The sequence below is a fragment of the Leguminivora glycinivorella genome, chromosome 21 (genome assembly GCF_023078275.1).
Source record: "Leguminivora glycinivorella isolate SPB_JAAS2020 chromosome 21, LegGlyc_1.1, whole genome shotgun sequence".
In the NCBI taxonomy this organism is placed as follows: Eukaryota; Metazoa; Arthropoda; class Insecta; order Lepidoptera; family Tortricidae; genus Leguminivora; species Leguminivora glycinivorella.
The window spans coordinates 15,171,151-15,187,890 of record NC_062991.1 but is presented as its reverse complement, the minus strand read 5'-3'; the positions used below and the strand labels follow the sequence as shown (position 1 = coordinate 15,187,890).

The window sequence follows — 16,740 nt, the reverse complement described above, 5'->3', positions numbered from 1 at the left end:
CAACAATGAGAAAGTTGTTTTAATGTAAAGTTTTTCAGTTACAAGGAATGATACAGGCGGGCTAGCATAGCTCGCGTTCTCGCGCGCGAGTTTATACATCTAAGTCCGTTTTCACATTATCCAATCCGATATCGGATGTCGGAAGGATTTCTATGGAAAAATCCAACATGGCGCCTGTAATGTATGGGATATCGGTCTTACATCCGATATCGGATCGGGTAATGTGAAAACGCACTAACGCGGCTTGAAGTATGGACTCGCGCGCGAGAGCATTGTGCTAAACCGCCAGCCAACCATTCAAAGGACATTCAATAACCATTCACTTGGTAATCATTAAAAATACAACTTTTAGAAGAATGCATGGTCTTTAATAAGAGTGCAGAGGACAAACAAAACTGTCAAAATGACAATCGCTAATTGGCTTTTTTCGGCGAAAAGAAGAAAACACACATGAAAATTTACGTAACTGTTTCCATGCATACACTATTTAGATTTCGCTTCATATTTGAACTCGCAAATGTACTCTAGAAAATCTATCACATATTAACCTCGTTTTTATAAACAATATGTATTCAATACACTCTAGTATATTAGCATAAACAAGCGAAACCTATCCATTGTGAATTTTGACAGTTGTAATTACTGGTCCATTTTTTTTTCCATTTTTTACAATGTTTTCCCGGACTCCATTCCTGGATTTTTTGATACAGGTTGTCATGATACTTTTGGTGCTTTGTTTCATCTGTTCCACAGATATAAGAAGGAAGACGATTGGAGATGCCGGAGATGCCGGGCTGGACGATTTGTATTGAATGCGCCTGTTGCAAGTTCTTGAACCCATACATACACTTGTAGATGGACACACCTAGTGATGTGCAAGTTGCGGAAACTTTCCAAAAAAATCGTAAATTTCTTGAAAAATTCACGAAACTTTCACGTAAAATAAAAGGAATTTAAAATGAAATGGAAAGTTTCCCTCCATACAATTGTCCACACAAAGCATGGAAAGTTTCCGAAGTTTTCCTATGTGAAAATTTCAGAATTTTGGAAACTTTTCGTCGGCACATCAGTCACACCTATCAGACTATTGCGCAAAACACTACGCGCATCATTTCCATGTCTGTGTACATATGAATGCTTGTCCGCTCTCTAGCATTATAATAATAATAATAATAAGCCCGCGGAGGCAGCTTGTGGCGAGCTGACGGTGAGTGGCGACACCGCGGACCCCTATTCCAGAGGGCACTTCCATCTAGCCCTCGCCTCTGCGCTTGCCTTAACCGGCCGGCCAGAGTGGATTCGCAAGAGCGGGACCTATGCTCCAGGTTGGAAGTGTAAAATGTCATAACGCCGGCGGCCTGCTGAATGGAACACCAGGAACCAAGCTACCGCAGACTCACCTCTCGACAACCTTTTAGCCACTCTCAAGTGTTGCTCTGTTGTCGCACCGTGCGTGCGGCCGTTTTGCAGGGCCCACTCAATGAGTTGGCGAGTCACCGCCTGCCTTTTATAATTGTGAGACTAATTGTCACGGCAGGTGTCCGATAGTCTCCTCCCATAGCCCTTTAACCAGTTCATCCAACTTTCAAAACAATAACCCATGACCTTAGCTCCCATCGCAGCACAAAAGTGCTGCACTGCAATAGTCTTTGCACCTGGCGGGGACCATCTCCGATTGTATCATATTGTGCGCTCGGGGATGGTATCCGCCACGTGTATCCCTTGCCTATAGATTAAAATGTCTAAAAGGGCCTCTGTGCTGTTGGCTTCGGCCCCACGCATGCCCCCCAAAGGTCCGGGACCCCATCGTCCCGAGATATGGAAAAGACAGACAAATAATAATAATAATATTCTTTATTGTGCACCATACAGAAAAAAAAATACACAAGATGGATCACACTTAATAACTAGGTAACAACAGGCGGTCTTATCGCTAAGAAGCGATCTCTACCAGACAACCTTTAGGTAGCAGGAAACAATGAATATAGATCAGACCATTATACTTAGTTATGCCAAAGAGGATCGAGTATTATAGAGAGTTACTGTCGAAGTAAAATGTGTAGGTAATCATAGTGCATAGACTGCCATCTCTTGACACAGGCTTGAAACTTTTGAACCTCAGTTTTGACAATTTGGCCCATATTCTTAGCCTGATATGTTTTAAAATGTCAAATATTAATATTAGCGCCATCTAGCTGAGCGTACCCCATAGGTGTAATGCCATCTAGGTCACCGTACCTTTTTCTGTATGGTACTGAGGTACGTTTTTTTCTTAGACGTTATCTGTCTATACGGAGTTATATAGGTATGTCTTTGGTTATGCTCTGAGATCCGAGATCCGCTGATTTATGCTGACTGTACAAGATGTAGCTACTTAGCATAGGAATAGTGCAAAAAGGTTTATAGATTGGAATTTAATCTTCTCATATTTATTCAATGTGATAAGATCAGATAATCTGACGTATAAAATTAGATGGTAATCTAGGTAAGTGTGGTCTACGGGATATGATTTTCATGTTTAGCCTACTACCTGAGGGGAATATGTACGACGTAAGCAATGTGAAGGCAGCATTTAAAAATCAATCATGATTATGGACATACTATTTACTGTAGCGACAGGCCCGTGTGGTGACGGGATAAGAATTTCACCACTTTCTTTCCGTGGGAGCTGTGGAAGTCGACTGTGGGATATGGGTTAAATTGTGGTGTATGCGAGAGGCTGGCAACCTATCACTGCATGTCACAATTTCGTTTTCTTTCAACCCCTTAATTGCCAAGAGTGGCACTGAAACTTGAGTAGTTTAATGTGCTCTGCCTCTTTATGGGATACAGGCGTGATTGTATGTATGTATATATTATTCGCATCCGTTCAGTTGGCTCGTTGGGTCAATGACATACGGAAAATTGGATGAGATTAGCTCAGGTGCCGTAGCCGAATGGCATTTCTGCGACGCGAAACGAAAACGAAACGCCAAGAAAGGTAGTCTGGCTCTGTCGCGCCAATACGCAAGAGCTATAGAGATAGATATCTACGAGCGTTTCGTTTTGTGAGCGTTTGTGCCATTCGGCTACGTGCCCGAAACACAGGAACTATCCTAGCTTAGGCATTTGTATAAATCATCCCTTACAAAATTCTTAGTCTAGAAACCACTGTACACTTATGTTATTCATAATAAATTATTTGTATTTGTATGACCGGGAGAAGTGCGTTTGGTCATCAGTGGGCGATAAAGGGCTGATATAATGATGATGTACATGTGAGTATTTAGTGTAGTGATGTGATGTAATATAATCCGTATAGGTAGGTAGGTACTCGTACAAGTATCGAGCGTAATTCGATAGGTCGTCGATATGGGCGGGCGATAAAATATCCGGGCTAGTGATGTAAAGTGGTTTATCGATGTTTTCAATTTCGCTGGCTTGGTTGAGCAGACAACTTGATCCCGACAAGATGCAACTTTTACTGGTTTAATTTTAATATTCAATCCTTTTTAAAGAGTTCGTGGTGGAGTAAAGTTTAGTAGAATATGAAGTAACGGATAATGGAGAATTATGGATGGAGCCAGGGGAAAATGCCTTTGCCCAGCAGTGGGACACTCTAATAGGTTAAAAAATGAAATTCAAGTCTTTTGTTTACCTTCTAGAAGAAGTAAAGTTTCCAAAAATGAATAAACTACGTTTATATACCTAATAATTTCATCCTCGTGAAGGGACGACTTTTTTAATTTACACAACTTTTATCCGTTATTATGTACATCGAAATAAAATGTAAACAAACAACATCAGGCGTGCCAGACTTCAAATTAAACTACAAATTACTCTTACCAGAAAAATGTTAAAGAAAACTTTACTTCTTACAGTCTTATCCGATCGGAAGTCAGATAATATTCTCGTCTCAATTAATAATGAATTTATCAAAGTAAGATGACGCTGATCTCGCAAAAACCGAGAAAGCAAGTTTGCATGTCGTTCCGCCTCGTCAGTGTTATTCTAGTCATTTATGATAAATTCCACAACACAAAGTACAAAGTGGTTAGTTCTCGGAAGTAGAAAAAAAAATCACACTTAATTGGTAAGTGAGCGATTGCACGTAGGAGTAGCAGGGGTTATACGTAGAAAAGGGTTAATCCCTAGGGAGTTATGAAAAAAGATTTTTTTTTAATATTTTTTGATTGCTAGTGTGATTAAAATATTATATGTACAATAATACTGTTGTAGTCACGTGTAAAATACTATAAAACATGTGGATATAAAATACTGTCGGTTATGTGTAATTTTAATCATTCACGGTTAATAACTCTTTAAGTTTAAGAAAAATATACAAAAAGAAACAATAAAGAATTTTTAGATACTGACGAAACAAAAGAAAAAGAACAGGTACAACAAGCTGAAATGGATAGAATATACTAAAGAGAATGTGGTAAATTCTCGGAGCTGGAGGCTGGATTCATTCTTCCTATAGTTAAGAGGCTAATCCAAATGTCAATTATCTCGAATACATGAAATCTATGGAACTAAGTGACATTCTGCAATTCGGATAATATATTCCAGACAATTATTTGTATAATAATGTGGCTACTTAAAAACAAACATAAAATTATATTAAAATAGGTTAATTCGTCCCCTAAGTGGGTAGGCATATATGTATACATTTAGTCACTAAAAACTGGTCCATTAGGTCGGCATTAGGAGTGCCTATCGCTTGACCTATTAATAAAATGGTGTCAGTGTCTATACCTCTTGTCATAATGCGCGAGTAACTATGAGTGAGCATCTGTACATGGAACTATTCATATATTGGACATAACTTTCGATTTCCGATACCCGTAATAATTTTATAGTTATGGCCAGCACGTGTTGTATGTTTATTTACGTTTGCTTTGTACTCTATATTAGAACAAGGGCATAAATGTCATTACAGCCTTCAAAATGTTACCTATTTTCGATCTATACATTTAGTTGACGTTTATATTTTGAGTAGAAATAAGTAGTTCTATGGAAAGTTTGCTTTGTGTCAGGCGGTCAGCAAACAATATTTGTTGGAACTAGATAGATCTGGTTTAATCCCGTCGATTTTCATATCAAAGCGCAGAATTATTCACATAGACAGTTAAAAACGTAATAATACCACGTCTTATTTTTGATAATAGTTATAATAATTTAGCCAAATTATAAAAAACAGACTTATGGCGTAGATAAACTCTAAGAACAGGAAATATAGGACAATCTCTCTCCTATATTTCCTGTTCTTACAGTTTAAAATTTGAGCAATTACTAACATAAACAGATGGAAAATAAAAATGTAAGAACAAATATTAATTAGTCTAAAAAATAATCTTTACATATAATATATTATCTAAATTGCGTTTTTGAAAACAGAAAACATATTGTTTAAGATACCTATTTTTTTTGTGGGATTGTTGAATTTAACTTTAAAGTCCTTTTTAAATTCAGATCAAATAAACTATTTTCCAATTATCAAGTGTGAAATATCCAGCTTCATCGTCCATCGATATCGATATAAAATGTAGTAAACGATATTGTCAAAGATGGCGGATAAGCCTTACCGGTATTAATAAATATAAGTAAAGGTATCGATATCTTTGCCAATCACTATCGGCTCGTTACAGCGGTTTGGGCGAAGATTGTGCCATTTATATGTTAAAAAGGTTTTGCTTTTTCATATAGTGTTGAAGTAAGTTGCTACAAGCAATTGCTTGGTCGTGCGTTAATATGGCGTATTATGGTAATGGTTTTAATGACCTATTAAAACGTAGTTACCTATAGTACCTAGGTACTTACTACTTAGTAGGTCGTTCAGAGAGCTTCATAAAAACTTTGCAAATAAGATAAGCTTTTAAGCAGAGAGAAAGATGGATACAAAAAGAGATTAAATTAACTCTACACAGGAATCGAATCGATAAATTCTGGTTGTGTGATTATAAACACAAATGGCAATTTTTTATGACGATTTACCGATTTTTAGGGATTTATTAAAATGGCACTGCTTTAGTGGTAGTAATTTTGCACTTACAAGTATGTGAAGCAGAGACCTTTTTTTCCTGGTAATACTTGTACTCGGAGGAGGTTCACCAAGCCATCATGCGTCTAAAAAACAATAAAGCTCCCGGCATTGATGGGCTACCATCCGAGATTTGGAAGAACTGCGGTGGCACTGTCCAATCGAAAATCTACGAGCTTCTGCTAAAAATATGGGAGCTCGAGGAACAGCCACAAGAATGGAACGTGGGTGTTATCTGTCCTGTCCACAAGAAAGGCTCAAAAAAGAAGTGCGCAAATTACCGAGGAATTGCTTTACTTACAACGGCGTACAAAATTCTATCCAACGTGCTGCTAAAGAGGCTGGAGCCACACGCTGAAAGAATCCTAGGGGACTATCAATGTGGTTTCCGAAGAAACCGCAGCACGACGGATCAGATCTTCTTGCTCAAGCAACTCATGCAGAAGAAATGGGAGTACGCACAAAGCATGCACTCATTGTTTGTGGACTTCACAAAGGCCTACGACAGTATCGATAGAGGTACTCTATACTCCATTCTGATCAACTTTAACATCCCCAAAAAACTGGTAGCCATAATCACCGCAGCAACCAGGGAAAGCAGAATGCGAGTTAGAGTAGGGAATGAACTGTCGGAAGAGTTCACGGTTATGACCGGCCTAAAGCAAGGGGATGCCCTATCACCTGTGCTCTTCAATCTAGCCCTAGAACATGTTGGTCGGAAGGTTCTGACTTTGAACATTGGGGTAGAGCTGAACGGTAAGCACAAGGTGGTAGGGTACGCAGATGACCTAGCTTTATTAGGGGAAAGCCGTGAACAAGTAGCGGAGGCAGCCAGTGTCCTGGAACAAGAGGCGTCTAGATTAGGTCTCAGGATCAACCAGGAAAAGACAGAATACCTACACATGAAACGCTACAAGAACACACGCATCCGGCGAGATAGTCTTCATGTAGGAGGTACCGTCTATCGTGGAGTCGACAAGTTTCGGTACCTTGGATGCACTGTAACTGACACTAACACCAGAGAGGAGGAAATCCAAATACGTATCCAAAACTCCTTGCGGTGCAGTGCAGCCCTTCATAAAGTGTTAGTGTCCAGGCTTCTCAGCAAACATACCAAGCTACGGATATATAAAACCGTCATACGGCCTATCCTTATGTATGGCTGTGAGGCCTGGTCACTAACACTGAAAGAAGAAAGTCAGCTCCTGGTAGCGGAGAGAAAGATTTTTCGCAAGATCCTGGGACCTATTCAGAGAGACGATGGCACCTGGAGGGTCCGGAAAAATGCTGAGATCGAGGAGTTAGTGGCCGAACCCAATATCATCGGCGAAACGAAAGCCCACAGACTTCGCTGGTTCGGTCACTTACTCAGAATGGGAGACGATCGGGCTGTCAAGAGAGCGTTCTTGGGTCGACCGGCTGGTGGCCGCCCGGCGGGTCGACCCAGGTACCGCTGGGAGGACAGTGTGGTGGAGGATCTGCGTCGGCTTCAAGTCAGAGACTGGCAAGAGGCTGCGCAGGATCGGGACAGGTGGCGATCTCTCGTTTCGGAGGCCAAGATTCACTTTGGATCACTGAGCCACAATAGTTAGTTAGTTAATACTTGTACTCTGTGACTACCTAAACCACATAACACATATTTCAGTATGCACATCACATACTTTTTATATATTTTTTTATTGTTACAACAGCTTTATATAATGTAGAACTTCCAGGATTAGAGGTTCAAAGGCGAGCTTATCCCTAGAAGGGATCTTTTCTAGCTTAATATCTATATTTTAACATAATAAAGATCGGTAACATTGACGTAATATAGATTGAAAGGGACAAAAACATCAATCATATTACTCAACTACTAGACCCATCGTGGACTTACTCAAGTTACTTATATAAAGTTTGATATGGGTCGACTCGGTTCCGTACGGCGAAGTCTAATATTGACTACAAATTTTAGTAGGTGATTTTAGTTTTAGTACGTTTCATACTCTTAGGTAAAAGATGGCGAAACGGATCGGAAATTTCGAAAAAAAAAGTATTTAAAATCTTCCTCCGTAAAGACAGATAAAATCTAAGAAATGAAAACGTACCTCGAAACCATAAAGAAGTAAATTACAGCACAACATTAATTACAAAATTTATGTTAACTAACCTAACTATAAAATTGAAATTTTGATAAGGCCCCCGACATAATGGACGTAATGGACCGATTTTCATGAAACATGGCTAAGAACACTCCCGACTAACTCAGCTTTCAAACAAAAAAAAAACTAAATCTAAACCGTTTCATCCGTTCGGGAGCTACGATGCCTGATGATAATTTGATTTGTTTCCGAGTTATAGGTTCGGAGTCTGTGCCACAGGTGCCATTTGCTAAGAATCTGGGGCTTATTATGGATGGAGAATTAAGATTCGAACATCATGTTGATATCAAGATACGGAATGCATTCTTTCGTCTAAAAACTTTATACAGCTGTAGGAAATACCTGTCCGAAAAAGTAAGAGAAATCCTTGTGGAATCTCTAGTACTATCCCCATTTAACTATACAGACACTGTCTATGGTCCTAGGTTATTAGCAAAAACAAAAAAGTCCATACAACGAGTTCAGAACGCTTGTACACGTTTTTGTTACGATATCCCTAAGAGAGCACATATTACACCATATTTAAATGTCAAAAACATCCTAAAAATGGAAAATAGACGACACCTCCATTTATCGTGTACATTACATAAAATCTTAGAGTTGGGGAAACCGCTTTATCTTTATGAGCAACTGAAGTGGGCAAACGATGCAAATAAGCCAGTAAGAAGTCACAGACAGTACGCTTTGCTTATCCCTAAGCACAAAACAAAGTTCTTTAGGGGAGGTTTCAAATATGCAGCAACGAAAATATGGAATGATCTACCACCACCACTAAGAAATCCTATGCCGTTGCTGCAATTTAAGAAGTTGATTAGAGCACATTTACTTAAATTACAGAAAGGAAATCTCCCATAAAGAACTAAGTAATACATACCTATACATTTATATATACCTATACGCAATTTATATATGTAGCAACTTTACATGCACTTTGTACTTTACACACACATACATAATATATCTATATTTATATACACACACAACACACACACACGCGCGCGCGCACACACACACACACACACATACACACACGCACGCACGAACGCACGCACGCACGCACACACGCATGCACGCACGTACGCACGTACGCACACACACGCACAATAGACGGGGAAGATACGGGGGTCTGTCCTATGCATCCCGAAACTGAACGACCGACCCGTAGGAAAAGGGGCCCATCTGAAAACCAGCGCTGGGTATATGTACCTATATATCTGGCAACAAGCTGAGACGGGTACCCATTGCCTAAGCCTACCAAATGTTTATCTGTAAATATAGTTTAAGATGTAGTTGATGTTAATTTTAGGTTTTTTTTTTATTATTCTTATTTCTACTGCTACATTGTTTAAGTTTTTTATCAATTTTGTTTTTCTCATGTTGGTAGTTATGGCAATAAAAATATTTTTATTTATTTATTTTATTTATTTATTTATTTATTTATTACATGCATTTAGCTATAAAGCTGTTTTCTGTATTAAAAATAAACCCTACAGCAGCGAAAGCGAAGGATGGTGTTCAAATCAAATACGAGTATGTACCTTTCCGGCGTTTATATTTGAGAAATCGTTTCTTAATGGTTTAAGTCGTTAAGGGTGTTTTCAAGGTTTAAGTTGAACCTACACAGACGTACATAAATAGGGACAACGTATACTTCGTACGGAAGATTGTACTGCAAATTTAATTACAAACCAAAATAACCTAATCACAAAATGTACCGACGGAAAAACGACGGGGTGTTGTAAGTTTGACGTCTGTCTGTCTGCCTGTGTCTATCTGTGGCATCGTAGCTCCCGAACGGATGGACCGATTTAGATTCAGTTTTTTTTTGTTTGAAAGCTGAATTAGTCGGGAGTGTTCTTAGCCATGTTTGATGAAAATCGGTCCACTATGTCAGTGGTTTTTTCAAAATTTAAATTTTGTGGTTAGAAATCGAAATAAGATGTCATATATTAAAGAAAAAAACATGTATATATGACATCTTATTTCAATTTTTAATTTATATATAGTAACAAAGCGAAGAATTGACTATTTCATTAAAACACAAAAAAAAATATTTGTTAAAAATAATTTGATTTGTTCTGTTAAGTCTGAAGTGTGACAGACAACGTCAATGACAACAATAATGGCGTAGATTGAAGCTAATATTTATTTGGTACGTTTCGGTTTCGAACGGATTTGTTTAGAAAAGCTATGTTTCCAAAACCTAGGCGGGGCTACAGCTATCAAAATTGTTACGATCTTACCTTGGTCAGACTATGATAATTCAGAACACATGTTAGCAACAGAATGCACAGGCATATGCACGCCATTAATTAAACAACATGTGTCTGTAATTAGTATGGAGACGAGCTACTGCACGGCTGGTTGGTTAGATGAGAGGATTGTTAATTATGAGAAAATGTTGAGTTGACTGTGATTTGATAAAAAGATGTTTGCTTCGTAAAATGTGGCAATCCGGCCAAGATAGTCTGCAAAGATTTTTTCCCCACACTAGCTCGGAAACACGTGTTTTATCCTTTAATACCAGCGGGTAAAACGCATTTTATCCACTAGTGAGTAAAGTAATTTGACCTTGAATATAGTCAAATTAACTGTTTTTAAATTGATAAAAGTAGGTGAATCTAGTAATGAAGATGATTTACCACCTGTGGAACTACTGGAAGCAGTGATAAACGCATTTTTTGCGTTGTAGTTTCCTCGCTATAGTAAGGGGAAAAGTTTTGTGTTACACACGGGTGCAAATATATTTTACTTCTCGTGTATTGAAAAACTCGCTAAGTTCAGGATTCTATTCTCGAACCACTCGCTTCGCTCGTGGTTCAACTATAGAATCCTTTCACTTGATCGTTTTTCAATTCCACACTCGGCGTTAAAATACAACTTTGCCCCCTTGTATAACAAATAACTATAATAACCTCGCCTCTGCAAGGGTTAAGTAAACGTCATAATTTGCACCGATGCGATAAAATTTATCGAACTAGTGTGCTATTCGCAGCTATAGTTGCATATATGTCACTCTATTTTTTAAAGAAATATATCAATATTTTAGGGGTTTTCTCTTACTTTTTCTTTTTAGCCTATATGATGTGATGTCCCACTGCTGGGCAAAGACCTCCCCTTCCTTTCTCCAGTCCTCACGGTTTGATGCCCGCTCTTACCAGTCTGCAAAATGTGCTGCGTCGAGGTTGTCCCGCCATCTCTTCTTTGGTCGTCCTCTGCCCCGGCTAATTTGCGGTATCCACTCAGTCGTCGCTTTGGCCCACCGTTCCGGGTGCATCCGGCAAACATGCCCTGCCCAATCCCACTTAAGTTTGGCTGTCTTAGCACCCACATCTATTATACATTACGATATATAATATATACTCGATATATTTAAAAATATTTTAAGCGGGTTACTCACGTATTAAGTCGATATAGCGTTCGACATGTTTCGGCTCAATTTCGAGAGCCTTTCTCAAGAGTAGCGACACCCCGCCTTTACATGTCGAGAGCGCGACGCATACTGCGGGCGCTTGCTCGGTGCGCGCGGCTGCTGAGGACAGGCACAGGGGGGGTCGGCGGCGCGGGCGACGTCACCGTGGCGAGATCGGAGCTACCCACTATGTTACTTTTGTCAAAAGCAGGATTGCACACAACACTTATTACGTCACTTGTTAAGGGTGCGTTTACACTGGGGACCGACGTAGTGCCTAGAACTGTTTTCCAACTCGGTGGCACCGACCAACCACTGTCACGATTGAAATTAGGATGACGACTAATTTCTATAGCTTCCCGTATTTTCCGCTGAACGAAGAACTTTTCTCGCGCCAGTACGGCTACCCTATCAAATCTTACATAGTGCGTCGTGTCCGAATCCAATACGTGTTCTGTCACCGCAGAGCTGTGGGTGTCCCGGCCCTTCATACTCGATATGCCTAGTACTAGCTTAGTTTCTTCCCACTTAATCAGTGTAATTGCTCCTACTCGTCAGAATTACCACTGCGGAGTTCGAGAGAGGTCACTGGCACGACAGTCGTGTTACGTGCCTGTTTTTATAGCCTAAACAGTCTTATATATGCCTACGTTTTATAGCCAGGCTACGTTAGCCTAGTTTAGGTCGAGACAGATAAAAATTCGCAGAGATCTATAGATTACTAGGTTGCCGGACCATAATAAATATCTACTTGTAATGTATTTGCCATAGATTTGTTATTACTATGGTCATCAGTATAATATCATATGTGAGTGTGCACGGGAAAACGTCCCACTTTGTCGATTGCTATACCTACAGCCGCTTTGTCAGTTTATTCATATAAAATACACGTAAATATCGGCGTAATGGTAACCGACAAAGTGGGACGTTTTACTAAACACACTCACATAATATATAGTCATAGTACATAATTATTATGGTATCAGTAGTAGTATGGAGATAAGTAGATATCGTTTTGCAAACGAATAATTTGTGAACCGTGTACCTTTTTAGAATATGATATTAGTTTTAATTAAATGTGTTTATCAAGCTCTGCTTATATTACATATTTTTTTTTTGGAGCATAGATCAAATGATGGAAAGGGATAAATGTTTTATTTCTTTTTGGTTAATATTAAATAGGTTTTGGAGACCCTTAAGCATTTTTAAAGCCCCATCCTATAGAAAGACATTTACAATTTCTCATTACATTGATCAAATGATGGAAAGGGATAAATGTTTTATTTCTTTTTGGTTAATATTAAATAGGTTTTGGAGACCCTTAAGCATTTTTAAAGCCCCATCCAACGACATTCAATTTCTCATTACAGAAATAAGACAAAAAAAAGGAAAAAATACGTATATATCTAAGGGTTAATTAACTATAGTTGATTAGGGAACCCTACAAAGTTAAAAATAACTATACTAAAAAAGATAAGTGTCGCTCATACATTAAAATACATTGGTAGTGAAAAAAACCGGTGCAGCATCATTAAATAACTGTTACAACGAGAACCATTCCGTGCGAATTCTCAACTAATTACAAGAGTTACAAGACCAATGTACTGTTATTATATCTGCAGGTTTCAAGAGATTTAGTTTAGGGTTCCGTATTTGGAAAGGAAAACACGGAAGTCTCTAGGATTACTTTTTTGCTCGTCCGTGTTGAGATCCCTTTTTTTTAACCCCGACGCAAAAACGACGGGGTCTATTTGTCTGTATGTCTGTCTGTGGCATCGTAGCTCCCGAACGGATTGAACAGATTTAGATTTAGTTTTTTTATTTGAGAGCAGAATTAGTCGGGAGTGTTCTTAGCCATGTTTGATGGAAATCTGTCTACTATTTATGTAGGGTTTTTTTTTTCAAAATTTAATTTGTTGAAGTTGTAAAAAATAAATTAAATGAGACTCGTGTGGAGCTTTATATTTAAAGAGGTGTGTATACTTATTTCAACACGTAGGTGTCGTAGGTAGGTTGACTAAAACTATGTTATATACATATGTATACGTATACGTAGCAAGCATATAATTATGTATACGTAGCAAGTAATAATTATCGTTTTAGATGAATAAATATAATCTAAAACGATAAATTAGTAAATAAAATGATTATCTAACGGTTAGATTCTAACCTAATGTAAAAGATAACAAAATTATTTTGTGCTGAAGACTTCCGCATAAAATATTTTTGTTATTGCGGACGGAACCCTCTGTGGGAAAGTCCGACTCTCAGATATTTTTTTTTATAAAAAGGCGAAGAAAAGAATTAATTAAATAATTGTAACGTTTGATAATAGATGATGTAATTAACTAGTGTTAGCGTGATTAAGGAAGATTACTCATTATTATCAAAGCAAGAGACAGTGACCGTAATCTTGTTCTACTTTTGTGGCTAATGGCCACTGGATAACAAATGGATAAGCACGAGTCTATAGTCGGGATAAGTCTTAAAGCTGGGCCACACAAGCGCGTTTTGAGAGCGCAGGCGGAGCATTAGCGGAGCGCAATGGTAGCGGACGTAGCGGTACGCCGGACGAACGCTGGAGTTGCGCCCAGCGGACGCCGACGGGAACTAACGAGCGCGGATTGCGAGCGGAACGCCACGCGTTCGTCCGCCGCACCGCTATCATTGCGCTCCGCTGACGCTACGCTATCAAAACGCTTTATGTTTGGCGGAGGCTTTAGAGTTGTGTTCAGATATTTTTGTCCGCGTAGTGTGTAGATGTGATTGTACTCATATTCTAGGCATACCTATTAAGTGTTGTACAGGAGGAAAAAGGGCAGACGTATCGCCCGACAATAAGCAATTACCGACACCTACATAACATACGTTTGCTACTGACGTAGTATTTACTGTCAAAACCGAGTAGAAATTAATAGCGGCGCCACGGTTTATGTACATGTACAACGCTTTGCATGTGGCAACTAGTGTGTTGCTATGATAAAAAAAATTGTTTCATTTCTACTTTGGCAGGCTGTATAAATATCTCAAAATTCATGTTTAAACAGGACTTAATCGCGTTAAATGTTTTTAACACTAGGTAGCAACTGGCCTTAGGGTCTATTTCAGACGATTTATGGTGTAATGTCCAAGAGACATCGCTTTTGATGACTAGAGACCTATGCGAGAGCGGCATATTTTGCCACATAGCTGATGACAAGGGACGCTTGCAACCCATTGCGACGTATCGCTATGGTGTCTTCTTTCCCTTTTGTCAGCAAGTGCCGCAAACCAGGTCTCATCGACGAACTTACGATCATTTCCAAGGCACTTTCGCCACTCCGTCCGCTTCTCCGCAAGTTTTGGTAGTCGATTTTAAGGTTGCCATGTCCCTCTTGGCGCAGCCTTTGAAGCGAAACAATGGCCTCCCAACATCTTTTTTGGCATTCGTTACTTCGCCTAGAAGAACACGGCGTTCAACACCTAATAAATAACATAACATAAGTAGTAAGCGAGTAAGTCCGTTTTCACATTATCCGATCCGATATCGTATGTCGGAAGGATTTCAATGGAAAAAATCCAAGATGGCGCCTGTAATGTATGTGATATCGGTCCTACATCCGATATCGGATCGGATAATGTGAAAACGCACTAAGTCTCGTTTGCAATTTTTTCTGCTCCCGTGTTGTTATTCGTCATTTATGGTGTCGTGCATAGATCGTTAAAACCCTACATAAAAGATGCCCCCCCCCCGCCACCGCCCCGCGCACCTACACATACGATATAGCTCTTAAAGCATTGTTAGGAAGCCTTTAATGGATATAGCGGGGGCACGGGGCGCCGGGGCCCGGGGGCTGGCGGCGGTGCGGGGGAGTGCGAGCGACAGGGTGAGGCAGGAACACAGGGGAGGCCGACAAGTCAAAATACAGGATATAGTGCGAATTTCACGAAAGTTATTCTAGAAAACTATTCAAAAGTAAGTGCATGGTCGTAGAAAAAGTATTGTATGCAACGGTGTTTAACTGAGTCAAAAATTTCGGCTTCGCCTCAAATTGTTACTCACGCCACTAGTCTTTTTTGGCCTCACTTAAACGCCAGTTGCATAAAATACTATTATATATGTGTAAATCTTCAAAGTTTAAATCAGTGCTCCAAACTCAAGGTAGCGCGTAACACTTCATTCCAGAGTTTACCTAAAGCACAGTATAATAAAGAGTATTATCATACAGTATGGCCACTCCCGCTCCCCGCTGAAAGTGCCGCCCACCCCCTCTCGGTTACCTCACAGTTACCGTCTGTCAAAAACGCGAACAGTCGACCTGTGCTAGGAACGTGCCTCTTTCATATATTTACTTAATCGCCAGTGTCCGAGGTGTGCCTAAAATTTAGCGCCGCTTATGGACAGAAACCTCATATGACAAGTATTAGGTTACCGCTCCAATACCAGGTTATTGGGGTTCAGAGGATACGCCGTCGAAATTGCCCTGCACTAGGGATGGGACAACGATATCGATAAAGTATGTTTTTTTTTATACTACGTCGGTGGCAAACAAGCATACGGCCCGCCTGATGTAAAGCGGTCACCGTAACCTATGGACGCCTGCAACTCAAACAGTGTCACATGCGCGTTGCCACCCCATTAGAAATGAATTTAATGAGTTTAATGTTTTGGTGAAGTCAGGCCCCGTAGCCGAATGGCGTTTCTGCGATCCGAAACGCCGCAGCAATGTAATCTGGCTCTGTCGCGCCAATATGCAAGAGCGATAGAGATAGATAGCTATTACGAAAGAGATATCATCGTGAGCTTGAGAGTTTGTGCATTCGACTACACACACTGACCAGAAATAAATGACTATTGTCAAGAGGGCGCTGTTATTCAGATGTATGGGGTGACAGTTCAGTATAGTATGAAGAAAATAGTTCTAATGAAATTCCGCAAGATGGCGCGGAGTCATACAATTACAATTACAACTTAAGATTTAAGATTGTACAATTTAAGATTGTTTAAAAAATGAGCGCATCTTGCCATTAAACGTAACAGTTTGGCAAGTTAATTCATGTACAAAATTAGTTTAAGTTGTTTTTTTTTTCAAAAAAAAAAAAATTTCTGGTCAGGCTTTATATGTTGACATCTTATAATTTTATTTTAATCTGTTTAAGTATTTCTGCATATCTATTTGTCGAAT

The 16,740-nt window shown here is 39.4% G+C and overlaps 1 protein-coding gene across 1 annotated transcript in view; it reads right to left on the bottom strand.

The window, feature by feature from the left end:
• The window catches only part of LOC125237336, a 106,169-nt gene that overhangs the window by 28,333 nt on the left and 61,096 nt on the right, over positions 1–16,740 (bottom strand). The gene's annotated exons all lie outside the window — the stretch shown is intronic.